Source organism: Hibiscus syriacus, unplaced genomic scaffold (assembly GCF_006381635.1).
Source record: "Hibiscus syriacus cultivar Baekdansim isolate YM2019G1 unplaced genomic scaffold, ASM638163v2 tig00110307_pilon, whole genome shotgun sequence".
NCBI lineage: Eukaryota > Viridiplantae > Streptophyta > Magnoliopsida > Malvales > Malvaceae > Hibiscus > Hibiscus syriacus.
In genome coordinates, this window is record NW_024062674.1 from 1,129,096 (window position 1) to 1,145,084 (window position 15,989).

Genomic DNA, 15,989 nt, shown 5'->3' on the forward strand with positions numbered 1-15,989 from the left:
ATACAACCTAAATCTAATACCCTTAACATTAATCAGCAACCGATTAACCCAACCCCTCCTAATCCACTCTGCACCCCATATCGACAAACGACAATTTCATTACTTATTCTTATATTTCAGCCAGGTTAATCTAAAAAAACTCCAATAACACGATAAGACTATAATTTTCAAAAAAAAATGTAAAAAATCTAAAAATTCACACAAACAAAATAGAGAATAATTAACACGAGAAACTAAAATAAAGAGTAAATTTAAAGGAAAGGTCAAACCTTTATCGAGATTTTTCGATGACAGCGAACATTTCTGACTATGAATGTTATACCCCAATTTAGGGACTTGTTTTAAAATATCAAATTAAAGTTGTAATAAGGGAAATATTTATGACCAAATTGTAAGTTTCTAAATTTTTTGTGCTAGTTTCAAAAATATAGGAAGTTCAGGGACTTAGCCCTAAATTTTCAAAAATTTTCTGGATAATTAATTCTAATTCCCCCTATTGAAAGTAAAAATCCCTAAATCCCAATATTTATCTAAAACTAAACCCTAGCCTGTCGACCCCCTTTCACCTTGATTCAGAGTCGTCTTACCATCTCTAACCACCGCTACCGCCCCCATTCAATATGTCATCAATTGAAAAACCATAACCCAAGCAACATCGTGCCGTTATACGTCGTCGTTCGTCGTCGATCAAGGTTTGAATGTGCAACGTTAAACCTCCAAATTGCACCTCGATTTTTCACCGATTTTGGCTGAACCAATGACTGGTACAACTCACCGCCTGCACTAATTTACCCCTCGTCGTAGCCTGCACAAAACCTAACCCTTGGGTCGACCCATTGCCGCTGTTTCCACAGTCGTCGGTGTTGGGGTAAGTTGGGTCACGTTTTTGGTTGTTTGTAGTTTTTATCAATAGATGTTGGATTAGTTTTTGATGAATTGGATGTTGGGATCGAACGTGGAGTAATCAATAGTTGTCCCAAGACCTATCACCATTGTCACGCGCTACCACGCGTCGTTGCGTGCGCTGGGGTTTTTCTACGTCTCTGGTTACTTCTAGAACCGGTCCAGTTAATCTGGATAGGTCTGAACTGGCCCAACCTAGTTTGAACCAAATTTGTTTGACCCGAACCGAGTTAACCTGACCCGAACAGTGTCAAACCCGACATGACCCGCTGAGTTTGACCGACCCGTTGATTTTAGCCTGAGTTAACAGTTGACTGGTCAAACCGTTGACTTTGATTGGTTTGACCATTAACTTTGATCGAAAAAGTTAAATTTTTCGAAAAGTCATATTTTATGTTTTTCGTGTCCAGAGTTAGAATCCGAAATTGTTTTTTCCAAATTCGTAACCGGTAAGTTGTTTTCAGTGTTTTATCTTCAGATTCAAATTGGTTTCTCAATTAAGTTTAGTTTTTGACGTAAATTCGGTTGTTATGTATCTAAGGAATTATTGGATATTGAATTCAAGTTTGACATTGATCGAATAGAGTTTAAATGTTCGATCAGTGTGACATAAAAATTGAGGTAATACATTACTACCATATGCATGCTTTATGGAACATGTTGGAAATTGGTAGATATAATGATGAATATGATTGGTCTCATCTATATATAGTAAATTATTTCTAAACTTGATCCGAATACGATAAAAAGTCGATAATCGAATATGACTCACATGGCTCGCGTAAGAAACTGGAAGATCGAATGTAAATAATTATAAGTTCAGTGATTCATTAATAAATGAATTGACTTTAAGATCTGTAAATTTTGATAAATTTTCTTTAAAGGTTAAATACCGAGATTATTTGGATAAGAAATTACCAAAATTAGCCCTATGCAGTAAAATTATGAAAATACCCTTGTGTTGTAAAAGGCCAAGACTTCCCCTGATGGTGAAGAATAAAATAGAAAGGACAAATGTGACCAATTATCATAAAAAGTGCATATGATTAGGGGGCATGTAGGTTGTATTTTATTTTTTATATCTGAGTCTGAAATCTGTTTTATTTCTAAATATTGGTAAATTTTATCTTTTGTATTTATAAATTGTTTTATGATTTTACATGTTTTAACAAAAATTTTAATTTTTTTGGGATTTTTTCTTTGGGTCGCTCCGGTGGCTCTAATGTGACACCCCGGATCGGATCGGGTCACCCATATCAGTCCGTGGGTATTACAATGAATCCGTACGGTCATCAACTTCATGCCGACTAGTGGGTAAAGATACTTCGAGATCATCTAGATCAAACGACTGACTACATATCTTTAAACTAGAAAATGGTAACTCCCATGGTTTTTGAATTTAGATATAAGCAATTCTAATAATAATAATTATTTTTTAAAACCAAACCTCAGATTTGATTGTAGCAAGAAAAATAGTAAAAGAAATTTCTTTTTATGTTTTCGAATCGTCGATGGCGATGGTCAGCGATAGTGGATGGTACCGTTAGACGATGACCTTCATGGCTGATTAGGGATGGCAACGGGCCGGGTTCGGGTCGGGTATTGGTCCCCCGTCCCCGTCCCCCATTTAAAAAACTCATACTCGTCCCCGCTTAAAAAACTGCGGGGATTTAAACAGGGATTCCCATCGGGTAATCGGGAAAAACCGCAGGGAAAGGGGTATCTCGTTTAGCATAAACGATTATTTAAACGGGTATCGGGCCGGGTATCGGGCCAGTTATATATATTTAAATTATATATATAAATATTATATATATTTTTTAATTTAAATTAAATTTATTAATATTATATATATATATATATATAAAATAATTATTTTTAATATTTATCGGGTCGGGTAATCGGGACGGGGATTACTAAACCCGTCCCCGTCCCTGTTTAACATAAACAGTTTTTTCCCGTCCCCGTCCCCGTCCCCGTTTAACATAAACGGTTTTTCCCCATCCCCGTTTAATTCAGTTTTCGGTTTTCCTCGTCGGGTTCGGGTTTTTTTGCCATCCCTATGGCTGATCGTACAACCATGGTCGAAATTCTAGAGGATTTAGAGAAGTTAGAAAGGTGGCTAAAAAATAAAATTACCTAAAATAAAATTTAAGTCAATTTTTTACTTAAATACTTACATGAATAACTATCCAACCCGACCCATAAAACCCCTTTAGATTCGCGTTATTTCATTAATTTAGGGTAAATTATTCACGTATACATCCTTGTTTCTAAAACCATTCAATTAGGTCCTTAACCCACAAAAAAATTGCAATTGAGCCTTGTAATTCTTGTTTCTCTCGATTTGGTTCAAGTTTGCCTTCAATGAATTAAAATTTATAAGTGCTAAATCAAAATAATATATATATATATATATATATATATATATTAATACCAAACATATATTAATAAATACTATATCAAAGAATTAAAATCTATAAACACTAAATCAAAATCATATATATATTAATACCAAACATAAATTTGTAAGTGTCAAATCAAGGAATTAGAATCTATAAATACCAAATCAATATATTATATCACTAAATCAAACCTATAAATACATTCAAAAAATTAAAATAATATATTTGAATTAATTAATACATACCAATAATAAATTTTATAAATACCAAACATAATATCAAAACAATATATATACTAATTTAAAGAATTAAAATTTATAAATACTAAATCAACATATATTTGAATCACTAAATCAAATCTATATCTCATAACATTAATTAATAAATACATTCCAAAATTCAAAATAATATATTTGAATTAATTAATATATAACAAACATAAATTTATAAATATACAACATAATATCAAAATTATATATAGATAGATAGATAGATAGATAGATAAATAGATATACAACATAATATCAAAATTATATAGATAGATAGATAGATAGACAGACAGACAGACAGACATATAGATAGACAGATAGATAGATAGACATATAGATATACAGAGAGACAGATAGAGAGACAGACATACAGATAGATAAACAAATAGATAGAGAGAGAGACAGATAGAGAGACAGACAGACAAATAGATAGATAGATAGACAGACAGAGAGACAGACAGATATATAGATACTAAATCAAAGAATTTTTTATGCATACTAAATCAAAGAATTAAAATTTATAAATACTAAATCAACATATATTTGAATCACTAAATCAAATCTATATCTCATAACATTAATTAATAAATACATTCCAAAAATCAAAATAATAAATTTGAATTAATTAATATATATCAAACATAAATTTATAAATATCCAACATAATATTAAAATAATACACACATATATATATATACTACATCAAAGAATTTTTTTTATGCATACTAAATCAAAAAATTAAAATCTATAAATACTTTTAATTAGTTAAAAGATTTTGAATAGTTAAAATTTATAAATACTAAATAAACATATATTCGAATCACAAATAAGATCTAAATTTCATAATAATAATAATAAGTGTATTCCAAAAATCAAAGTAATATATAGGTATATCAATACCAAATATTTGCATATATTAAACAGTGGACATTAATAGTGGTACTCTAAAATTAAATACAAATTGAATCAATGTTTAATAATATCATCGTTTAATTTATACATATAGAACTACAAATAATTAAATCAAACATAAATGATTCAATCATTTAAAATCAAACAATTAATCAACGGTGGACGTATGACACTGTAAATTAATAATGGTGTAAAATCAAACATAAATTAATAATGGTTGTGAATTTCAATTAAATTTGTGTTATAAAGTTATTAATCGATCAATCTAAGAACTTTTCACAAACAAATGACAACACATACAATACATCTTTCAAATTTTATATTCTATGTGTCATTTTTATATTATAATTCAACTAATATTTCTTTTTTTCTTTAGGTAAGGAAAAATATTTTAAAAGGAAGACAATGACAGAGAATTCATTTTTGAAAAAAAAAAAGTTTTTAGAAGTTAACTTAGAAAATAAGGTAAACTATGTCAATAGTCCCCTTTATTTTCGGTCTGACCGACTTTGGTCGTCAATTTTTTAAGTAGGTACGTTTAATCCCTAACGTTATCGGTCCGTTTGGTTTAAGTCCATCAGTCGTTAACTTTCATTAACTCATTAATGGAAGTATTACGTGACAATTTAAAAATAATAAACAAATCCACATAAGTCATGGGAATAAAAGTTTACTAAAAAATCTAAAAAATCACACGACGCCATGTGCCTTCTTCTTCTTCTAAGAGTGACAACTAAATTCGGGATTTAATCAAGAAAGAAGAAAGATGAGTCCTTTGCATGCAAGTTTTGAAACTCAGTTACGTGGGAAAGTGTCGGCTTTGGGTAATGGGGCTTCAGTTGTGACAAATGAAGAAAACCAGGAAGGTGAAACCCAGGGTAGTAGGATTTGGTTATCTGATGTGGTGGTGCAAAATAGGAGGGAGGTGTTTTGGAGAAGAAATAGGATATCTCTACTGGTATCGTCTTGGCCATGCATTTACTCGGCCTTTGTACACCTTTTTATTTCACCTGGCCTGCCTTTTGGGTTGCTAATGGACTCTATCTAGTATTTGGACTGGGAATTGCATTGTCTTTCCAGAGGAATTTTTCTCGTAGAAACTTCAAGCTTCTAAAATGACTTGAGTACTTCTTTGCTTACTATGGAGTTCAAGCACTTCAGGTTTGTTGTTTTCAGTATCTTGAAAATCATTTGATTGTTGGTTTTGGATCTTTCAGGGGAATCCAATTGATTGGGTAAGCACACAAAGGTACCACGACTAGTTTTTTGATTCTGAAACAGATCCTCATAACCCCATTGAAGGGTTCTAGTTTACCCACATGAATTGATTCTTTGATACCAAAACTGTTTTTGAAAATGTATTTCTCTTTTTCTTTCTTAATCATGCAAAGGTGTCACGTATACTGTGGATGGAAATTGATGCTTTACATTACTTTGCATCAATGCAACATTTGCAGCGTGGAGAATCAACCAATGTTGGAGAATTAGAGAAGCAACCCTCCTACAGGTTCCTTCAAAGTACCTATATTCTCCACCCAATTGCCTTTGGAGTTTTGCTATATGCCCTTGGTGGGTTCCCATTCCTAGTTTGGGGATTGGTAAGTTGTGCCATGCATATATGTGTGTGTGTTGTTCCTATATGAATAAGATTATATTTTTCATGAGTTAAACATGCACTTAAATGAAGAAGAATAAAATGATCACATCATGGAGGAAGATCAAACGAGGGGATGAACAACATTTGAAGAAAAAGAAGAAGAATATGGATTTTTTTAATTTTAAAATTACCACGTAATATTTTCGTTAATGGATTAACAAAATTTAACAGGTGAAGGACTTAAATAGGATAGACCGATAACGTAAGACCAAGTGCACTTAATTAAAAAATCGATGACCAAAGTCGATCAGACTGAAAATAAAGGGGACTATTGATCTAATTTACCCTAGAAAATATTCAAGGGGATCTCGGAAAAAGACCAAAGATTATAGAATATCATCCTAATGATCATGAAGAACTTCGAAGGGTTTATTTGTTGAAAGGTCCTTTCGAACCAAAAGAACACAAGTTTCATAAGAAGAAGTATAATGATAAGTTGCGAAGCTTCAATCCTAAAGTTTTGAAGAGCATAAAAGCTGATTAGAATATAATGTATCCAAAGATGCTACATCTTGTTTACATTTTTACCTTATGAGACCTGAATCTAGAGGAAAGAAGGGGAGGTGATACATTTGTTGTTAATGGATTTAAGAATTAGAAAGATAAGAGCAATTACAACTTCATGTTGGAGGTCCTAATAGTGTTCATAATGTAGCTTTGAGAAAATGTGAAGTTCTAATGAATCAGAAACATGTTGAAGTTGTCATTACAAAGTCATCTGATCAAGCCAAACAAGAATATCAGATTTATCTTACAACTATAGTTGATTGCGTTCGATTCCTTTTGAGACAAGGATTGAATTTTTGTGGACATATTGAGTCTCATAATTCTTGTAATCAAAGTAGCTTTCCTGAGCTTTTGTTGTTTCTTACAACTCATAATGAAGCTGCTAATAAAGTTTTCAAAAATGGTCGTGACAATTTCAAGCTAGTAGCACCGAATATAAAAAAAAGATATTATTAGTGCAACTGCTAGTAAGATTACTTGTGAAATTATTGATGATCTTGAAAATAATTTTTTTATTCTGGTTGATGAGTCTCATGACATGTCAGTTAAAGAGCAAATGACTATCGTTCTACGATACGTAGATAAAAAAGGAAGAGTTGTCAAACGATTTTTGTGTCTTGTTCATGTTTTTGATACTGTAGCTGCTTCACTTATGAATGCTCTTGAAGATGTGCTTGCAACTCATGGATTATGTTTTTCAAGAATAAGAGAACAAGGTTATGATGGGGTAAGTAATATGCAGGGAGAATTTAATGGGCTTAAAAGTTTGATTATAATAAATAACGAGTGTGCTTTTTATGTTCATTGCTTTGTACATCAGTTTCAATTAGCACTTGTTGTTGCTAAAAAATAAGTTGAGGTTGCCATTTTTTAAATATGGTTGCTAATGTGGTTCATGTGGTTGGTGCTTCATGTAAGAGAAAATAACTTCTTCAATCTAGTCAAATGATTAAGGTAAGAAAAGCATTACAAAATGGTGAAATCTTCACTGGCAGTGGATTAAATCAATAAATTGTTATAAAGAGAGCTGGAGATACTTGTTGAGGTTCACATTGTAAAACTATTGTTAGTTTAATTACTATATTTTCTTATGTGATGGATGTGCTTGAAATTATTGAGGAGGATGGAACACACTTAGAGCAAAGAGGTGAAGCTTGTATGTTGTTGAGTTCTTTATAGTCATTTGAGTTTGTGTTTAATTTGCACTTGATGAAAAATATATTGGTAGTTACTAGTGAACTATCTCAAGCATTGCAACGAAGTCAACAAGACATTGTGAATATTTTACAATTATTAAGTATGTCCAAGCAACGATTACAAATGATGAGAGATGTGGGATGGAAATCTTTACTTGAAAAAGTTTCTTTGTTTTGCAAAAAGAATAAAATAGAGAGATGTGGGATGGAAATCTTTACTTGAAAAAGTTTCTTTGTTTTGCAAAAAGAATAAAATAGAGGTTCCAAATATGGAAAACATATTTTTTGTTCCAGGAAAGTCTAGGAGAATAACTCGTGAAGTTTCAAATTTGCATCATTTTCAAGTTGAATTATTTTATCAAGTGATTGATAGACAATTTCAAGAGTTAATAATCGTTTTTTTAGATAGGCACATAGTTGCTTCTTTGTGTGGCTTCCTTAAGTTCAAGAGATTTGTATCATTCTTTTGATAAAAAAAGTTGATTCATCTTGCCCAATTTTATCCTTATGAATTTTCTACAAGAGATCTTATGTTGCTTGATTGCAAACATAAAAATTATATTGTTGATGTTCGTTCAGATGGAAGATTTTGTGATCTAAAAGGACTTTCTGATTTATCTGAAAGATAGTTGATACAATGAAACATGTTGTGTACCCATTTGTCTATTTAATTTTGAATTTAGCTTTGGTTTTACCGATTGCAACCGCAACAATAGAAAGAACATTGTTTGCGATGCACTCTATAAAGAGTCAATTGCGCAACTGTACGAGAGATGAATGATCGAATGATTGTTTAGTTACTTTTATTTAGAAATGTATATTTCATAATGTAGACAATGAAAAGATAATACAACGATATCAAAACATGAGCCTATAAGGGAACAATAGTAAAATTTATTTTTAGTTTTACTTTTTTTGTAAGACTTTTTATTATAATTAAAGGGTAAATTACACCATTCCTCACTGAACTTTACTCTCTCTCCTATTTCACTCACCGTACTTTCAATTTTTCTAATTTCCTCACTGAACTTTCGAATTATTTTTATTTTCTTCATTCTGAATTATTTTATTATTATTTTCATATATCTAGAATTTATTATTATTAAAATATAAAAATAATTTAAAATATAAAATAAAAATTGAAAGGAACCAACCTCCACTTTGTCAGGATATGCTTCTAAGTCCATGAATTAGAGATCAAAAGTGAGAAAACCGAGACGTTTCCGCCGAGATTCACAGGTTTTGGGACATTTTTCAATGAAACAACCATCAGATTCGGAGTCGTCAAGGAGAAGCGACATATGAAATTTGGGATCAAAACAACAACTATCTACGGTGATCAATGGCGGCCTCTAATTTTGGCGAACAGTGGACAACCACCATCGATTTTTATTTTATATTTTAAATTATTTATACATTATATAATAATAAAAATGCCACATCATATGAAAATAATAATAAAATAATTTAGTGTGAGTTAAACATGACCAATTTGAAAGTTCAGTGAGAAAATTGAAAAAATGAAAGTATAGTAAGTGAAATAGGAGAGAGAGTAAAGTTCAGTGATGAATGGTATATATTAACCATACTTAAAATATTATTAGAAATTTCAAGTTAAGTTGGAAATATTATTGTGAGTAACAAAGATACACCAAGGTCACCTCGATCAAACGGCTAACGGCGGATCATCGAACTTGAAAATGATAACTCCCATGTTTTTCAAATTTAGATCTAAGCAATTCTAATTAATTTTTTTTAAAAACTAACCTCAAATTTGATTGCAGCAAGAAAAATCATAAAAGAAATTTCTTTTTGTATTTATAACTGTCATCAACAGTGGTTAATGGTGGTGGATGTTACAGTCGAATGAAGATTGTCATAGTTGATCGTACAACCATGGTCGGAATTCCATAGGATTTGGAGAAATTAGAAAGGCGGCTAAAAAATAAAATGACCTTAAATGAAATTTAGGCCAAAATTTTTACTTAAATACTTACCCGAATAACTATCCAACCCGACCTGTATAACCCTTTTAGGTTCGCGCCTTTTCATTAATTTAGGGTAAATTATTCACGCATGCATCATTCTTTCACCCTTCAATTAGGTCCTCAACTCACAAAAAAATATTTGCAATTGGGCCTTGTAATTCTTGTTTCTCTCGATTTGGTTCAAGTTTACCTTCAAAGAATTAAAATTTATAAGTACTAAATCAAAACAAAATATATATATTAATAAAAAAAATAAATTAATAAATACTAATAAAATAATTAAATCTATAAAGACTAAATCAAAATAATATATATATTAATACCAAACGTAAATTACTAAGTTCTAAATCAAGGAATTAGAATCTAAAAATACTAAATCAATATGTTATCAAATCTGTAAATACATTCTAAAAATTAAAATAATATATTCTAATTAATTCATAAATATCAAAAATAAATTTATAAATACCAAACATAATATCAAAACAATATATATACAAAATTAAAGAATTAAAATTTATAAATACTTAACGAACATATATTTGAATCACTAAATAAAATATATATTAATACCAAACGTAAATTACTAAGTACTAAATCAAGGAATTGGAATCTAAAAATACTAAATCAATATGTTATCAAATCTGTAAATACATTCTAAAAATTAAAATAATATATTCTAATTAATTCATAAATACCAAAAATAAATTTATAAATACCAAACATAATATCAAAACAATATATATACAAAATTAAAGAATTAAAATTTATAAATACTTAACGAACATATATTTGAATCACTAAATAAAATATATATCTCATATATTTTAATTAATGAACTCATTCCAAAAAAAAAAATGAATTGAAAGGGCCTAGTATATGAGGCTAACACTACATATCAGTGGCTTGGATAGAGGATTGGGCATCAGCAGAAAATAAATCTACAACCTCCATCGGGGGAGAATTAAACTGGAGTAGGGTGAAGTGGTGGGAAGAGCTGCATTTGGCCACCCTGTCAGCAACTTTAATCCCCAAGCTCGGAATCCATTGAAGTTGGAATACCCAATCACGAACGCGTAAATTGGCTGTTACCCGAACGAGAGAAAGGTGGCTAGTAGTACTGTAATCAAATATAAATTGAATCAATGCACCGATGGTTAATAATACGACTGTTTAATTTATACATATACAACTACAAATAATTAAATCAAATATAAATGATTCAATCATTTAAAATCAAAAAATAAATCAATGGTTGAAGTATGACACTATAAATTAATAATGGCATTGTAAAATCAAACATAAAATAAAAATGATTGTGTATTGCAATTGAATTTGTATTATAACGTTATCACTCGATCAATCTAAGAACATTTTACAAACAAATGACAATGCATACAATACATCTTTCTCATTTTATATTCTCTGTGTCATTTTTATGTTATAATTCAACTAATAATTCTTTGTATTTTTTCTTTGGGTGTGGAAAAATATTTTAAAAAGAAGACAACGATAGAGAATGCATATTTGGTAAAAACATGTTTTTAGAAGCTGTCTTAGAAAATCATAAGGGGGACTAATATCAAAGATTATAGAATATCATCCTAATGATCACGTAGAACTTTGAAGGGCTTATTTGTTGAAAGTTCATTGCCACCCAAAAGAACACAAGTTTCCTAAGAAGTATAATGATAAGTTATGAAGTTTCAATCCTAAACGGTGAGTGTAAAAGTTGGTTAGAATATAATGTATCCAAAGATGCATAATTTTATTTACATTGTTACCATATAAGACATGAATCTAGAGGAGAGAAAAGGGAGGTGATACATTTGTTGTTGATAGATTTAAGAATTGGAAAGATAAGATCATATTACAACTTCATGTTGGAGGTCCTTGTAACCCTTAGACCCAACCTATACGACATGACTAGATCTAGCATAGTACAATAAAAATTTCCAAAACATTTTTCAACACTTTAAAATTATTATATAACCAAACCACTAGCATAAACATAAAATAAAATGCATCATAAAACATGTATCTCAAAATATAGGCACATGTCACCAAAATAAAGGTAGTTCAGAAGATGATGACAGAGCCAACAATGATGGCGGAGCATCAACGGTGAGGCAACAAATCCGGTAGGGCTTTGATTGGAACTATATGGGAACAAGATGGTGGTAGGCATGAGGTGTTTGGGCAACGAAGATGGCCTGAATCAACAAGAAATAACGGTGAGATTTTATTTTCTCTGAAGATGTTTCAAAGCTCTCTCCGCAACAAACGGTAAACACTTCTCATCGAGTGGTCGATGGGGATTTGGTCGTGGTGGTCATGCACTCCTATTGGTATCGATGGTGATGCTCTCTGATCTCGACCACCACTCATCGGTAGCCTCACTGTCAGTACCAGTAGAAGCGACTGACCACTATGACCAAAACCCCACTGGCCCACTCGACGAGAAATGTCAGCGTTTGCCATGGAGAGAGCTTCGAAACTTTGTCGGAGAAAATAAAATATCACTGTTGTTTCTTGTTGATTCTGTCCATCTCTGTTGCCCAAACATCTCAAGCCTTCCATCATCGTGTTCCCATATAGTTTCGATCAAAAGCCAACTAGATTCGTCATCTTACATCAATGCTCCGCCATCATTGTTAGCCCCATCGTCATTTTTTGAACTGCCTTTATTTTGGTGACATGTGCCTATATTTTGAGATACATGTTATATGACGCATTTTATTTTACTAGTGATGATTGTGGTACTTCGACACTAGTTATGGGATATTTTTTTACTCATAGACTTTTATGTTTTATATTACTTGATTTGAACTTTATTATTATTACTACATTTTTAAAGATGTTTCAAGAATTTATTGAAATCTGGTAGATCTAATTGTAATGTATACGTTGGGTTTAGGGGGTTACATTCCTAATAGTTCTCATAACGTAGCTTTGATAAAATGTGAAGCTATAATGAATCAGAAACAACATGTTAAAGTTGTTTTTAGAAAGTAATCTAATCAAGCCAAACACGAATATCGAACTCATCTTATATCTATAGTTGATTGCATTCAATTCCTTTTGCGAAAAGGATTGGCTTTTTGTAGACATGATATAACACTCTGAATTCTAGATTAGTAATTTCGGGTTTACTCGAGAGGTATGTGGACCATGTGAAGTTTGCAATTAAAATAGTTGGGCCAAGTGCGAGCTTGATTGGATGTAAATTGAACCCAAATGGTTACAAAAAAGGGGATTTTTACATATAAGACAAAATAGGAGGAACAAAGAGTTTAATTAGACCATTGAAGAAAAGAGGCTAATATTTTGGGATTTTATGACATGCTTGGGCGTGTGTTTTGGTGGAAAATGCTGAACCCTTTCATCCTTATATCCTCTTCCTTTTTTTCTTATTCTTTTCATCGTATTTCTCTTCCATAGCTAATGTCTAGCTCAAAGTAAGTAGGGGTGTAAATGAATCGAGCTTGAATGAACAAGGTTATGTCTACGTTCGTTTGTTTATTTTTGAAGCTGTTCATGTTCATGTTCGGTTCATGTTCGTTTAAATTTTTAATATTGTGTTTATTTATTTATTGTTCATGTGTCGAAATGGTTTCTTCCCGAGTGGGGGGGAGGAAAGGGGTATCATTTTGAAATAATTCTTTGGGTGATCGGTTAATGATAAAACGTGGTTTGAGGAGTTGCCACCATTCATTGATTAGGGTGTGATTGGGCACCCAAAAACGTATTTGTCATTTTAATAAAATATTAATTTTAATTAAAAAGACAAACTTACGGTCTACGTTACCAAAATTTGAGTTCGGGAGTCAGTTACGTGTGGGGAAGGAGTAACACTCCCACAACACCCTAAATCGGTACCTAGTCGATTAATTAATTGTCTTTGCAATAAAATTTACAAGTTCGAGTCTAATTTAATTTAAGATCCCATAAAATAACATTCTTTGAATTTTTGGATGAAACATAATAATATTTAATTACTTCATATCGAGAAGAATCGATCTCTCATACCTTGAAGCAATCGATTCTTACTCTAAACAAAATAAAGAAATATTAAAATTTCATTCTAAATTTCACTAAAAATTTCAAAATAATAACACTCGAAATAATTTTAGAAGTAAAACGATAATATCTAATTATTTTCAATCAAGAATAAATGACCTTTTGTGCATTAAAACAGTCATTTATTACCCCAATTGAAATAAAGGGATATTATTATTTCGTCTTAAAATTACATAGCGATTCGAGTGAAAACGATAATATCTAATGATTTCCAATTAAGAATAAATGACCTCTCATACCTTAAAACAATCATTTATCACTCACACGAAAAGAAAAGATATTACTATTCTCAATGTCGATTCGAATGTTATTGTTTTGAAAATTTATCAGAAAAACGCATGCAAAAATAAAATAAATAAAAGCATATCGAACAAGGAATTAATTATTTACCTTACCGATATTTAATGAGAATAAGGATGTTCAATTGATTACATATCTCAGGACGATACTTTAGATTCAATCTAACAATCTTTTCTCGATGAATTTAATTAAAATAACATAATCTTTTTCCCAATTCGCACATTTTAAAATGGACTGGATTTATTCCGTGTCACTAAATGGGATATACTTTCATTTTAAAATTATCAAAAGTAACTTTATTATAACTTAAGACAGTTACTTTACGATAATATTAAAATGATCAATTATTACCCTTAGTCAATTTTTTTCAAATCGAGTCAATGGATGCTTATGAGGCTATCATACAAAATTAATTACGACTAAAATGAATTAATATGCAAACAACATGCAAACATTAAAATAAAAATAAAAGTAGGACTAAGAAATAAATAATCAAACTACATACCAAAATAAAATAAAATAAAATAAAATATACAAGTGACTAACATAAACAATTTCAATATTAAGTGCTAAAATTACAAGGAATAAAAAATAAATAAAACATGGGGCTAAATTAAAATAAATTAAAATTACATGGACAAATTAAAATAAATTAAAATTACATGGCCGAATTAAAATAAATAAAAAAACATATTTGAGGTTTGAAATATACACATGCAAAAACTTTAGGGACTATTTCCTAAATATTCCATTTATTCTAGCCTAAAATACACATTTGAAATAAAAAGGTTAAACTTACAAAATCGGTCCCTAAATATTTAAAAATAAATAAACAGTCACTATACATGATTGAAATGCAAAAACACACTAAAAATCCAAGGACTAAATCGAAACTAACCATAAAAATATAAAACATGCATAAAAGTGGGTAAATCACAAAAACAGTCCCCACATGGACTAACATGCAAAAATATGGCTAAACTAGGGGTACTAAACTACGATTAAACCAAAAATATATAACATAAACATAAAAGGGTCAATTATGTAAACGGTCCCTTCAGTGACCTTTATAGAAAAAGGCGCTAAACAGACTTATGTGCAACATCCCCGAAATTTCCTCTATAAATAAAAACTTATTTTTTTTAATATTTGCAAACGATATTTAAAAAACTTTCCCCTTTTTTTCTCTCAAAGCCTTCGACCGGCACACTACTGGCCGCCGTAAACTAACCCCGACCGTCGTCCGGTCGCCGTACACGGTGGTCGAAATCCCCAAATCACCCTAAATTGCTCTTCTCGCTCCCTTAAGGCTAGATCTAAGGTTTAAACTACCTAAAGAGATTCCTAAACGACCTAAAGAAACCCAAAAAGCTTCGACTCTTGGGCTCCTCGCGAGCATCGACCACGTGAAGATTCTCCTACGACTCAGGTACTACCTGACCCCTCTCTTGACTCTCAAGTTTTTTCCTTGCACGCAAAACATTTTTTATTATTTTTTCTTTTCGAAATTGTACATTAAAATAAAAAACATATACCTCAAAAAACCTTCAAATCTATACTTTTATTGTTTTTTGAATCTAGAGTGTGTGAACCCCTTTTACATGCTTTATTCGGAGTTTAAATAAGCCCAAGTTTACAGCTCCTTTTTTCTTTTTTCTTTTGCTTTTTCTGAAACGATATGAGTACTAAAATTGAAATCATCATCTTTTGCGTGTTTGGGTCTTGTTGCTTACCTTGTGTATCGAGCTGGAATCCGGTTGGTGGCAGCTGTG

The 15,989-nt window shown here is 30.9% G+C and overlaps 1 pseudogene; it reads left to right on the forward strand.

The window, feature by feature from the left end:
- Positions 1-5,255: 5,255 nt before the first annotated feature.
- LOC120116934 lies at positions 5,256-7,506 on the forward strand (annotated as a pseudogene).
- Positions 7,507-15,989: the final 8,483 nt, after the last annotated feature.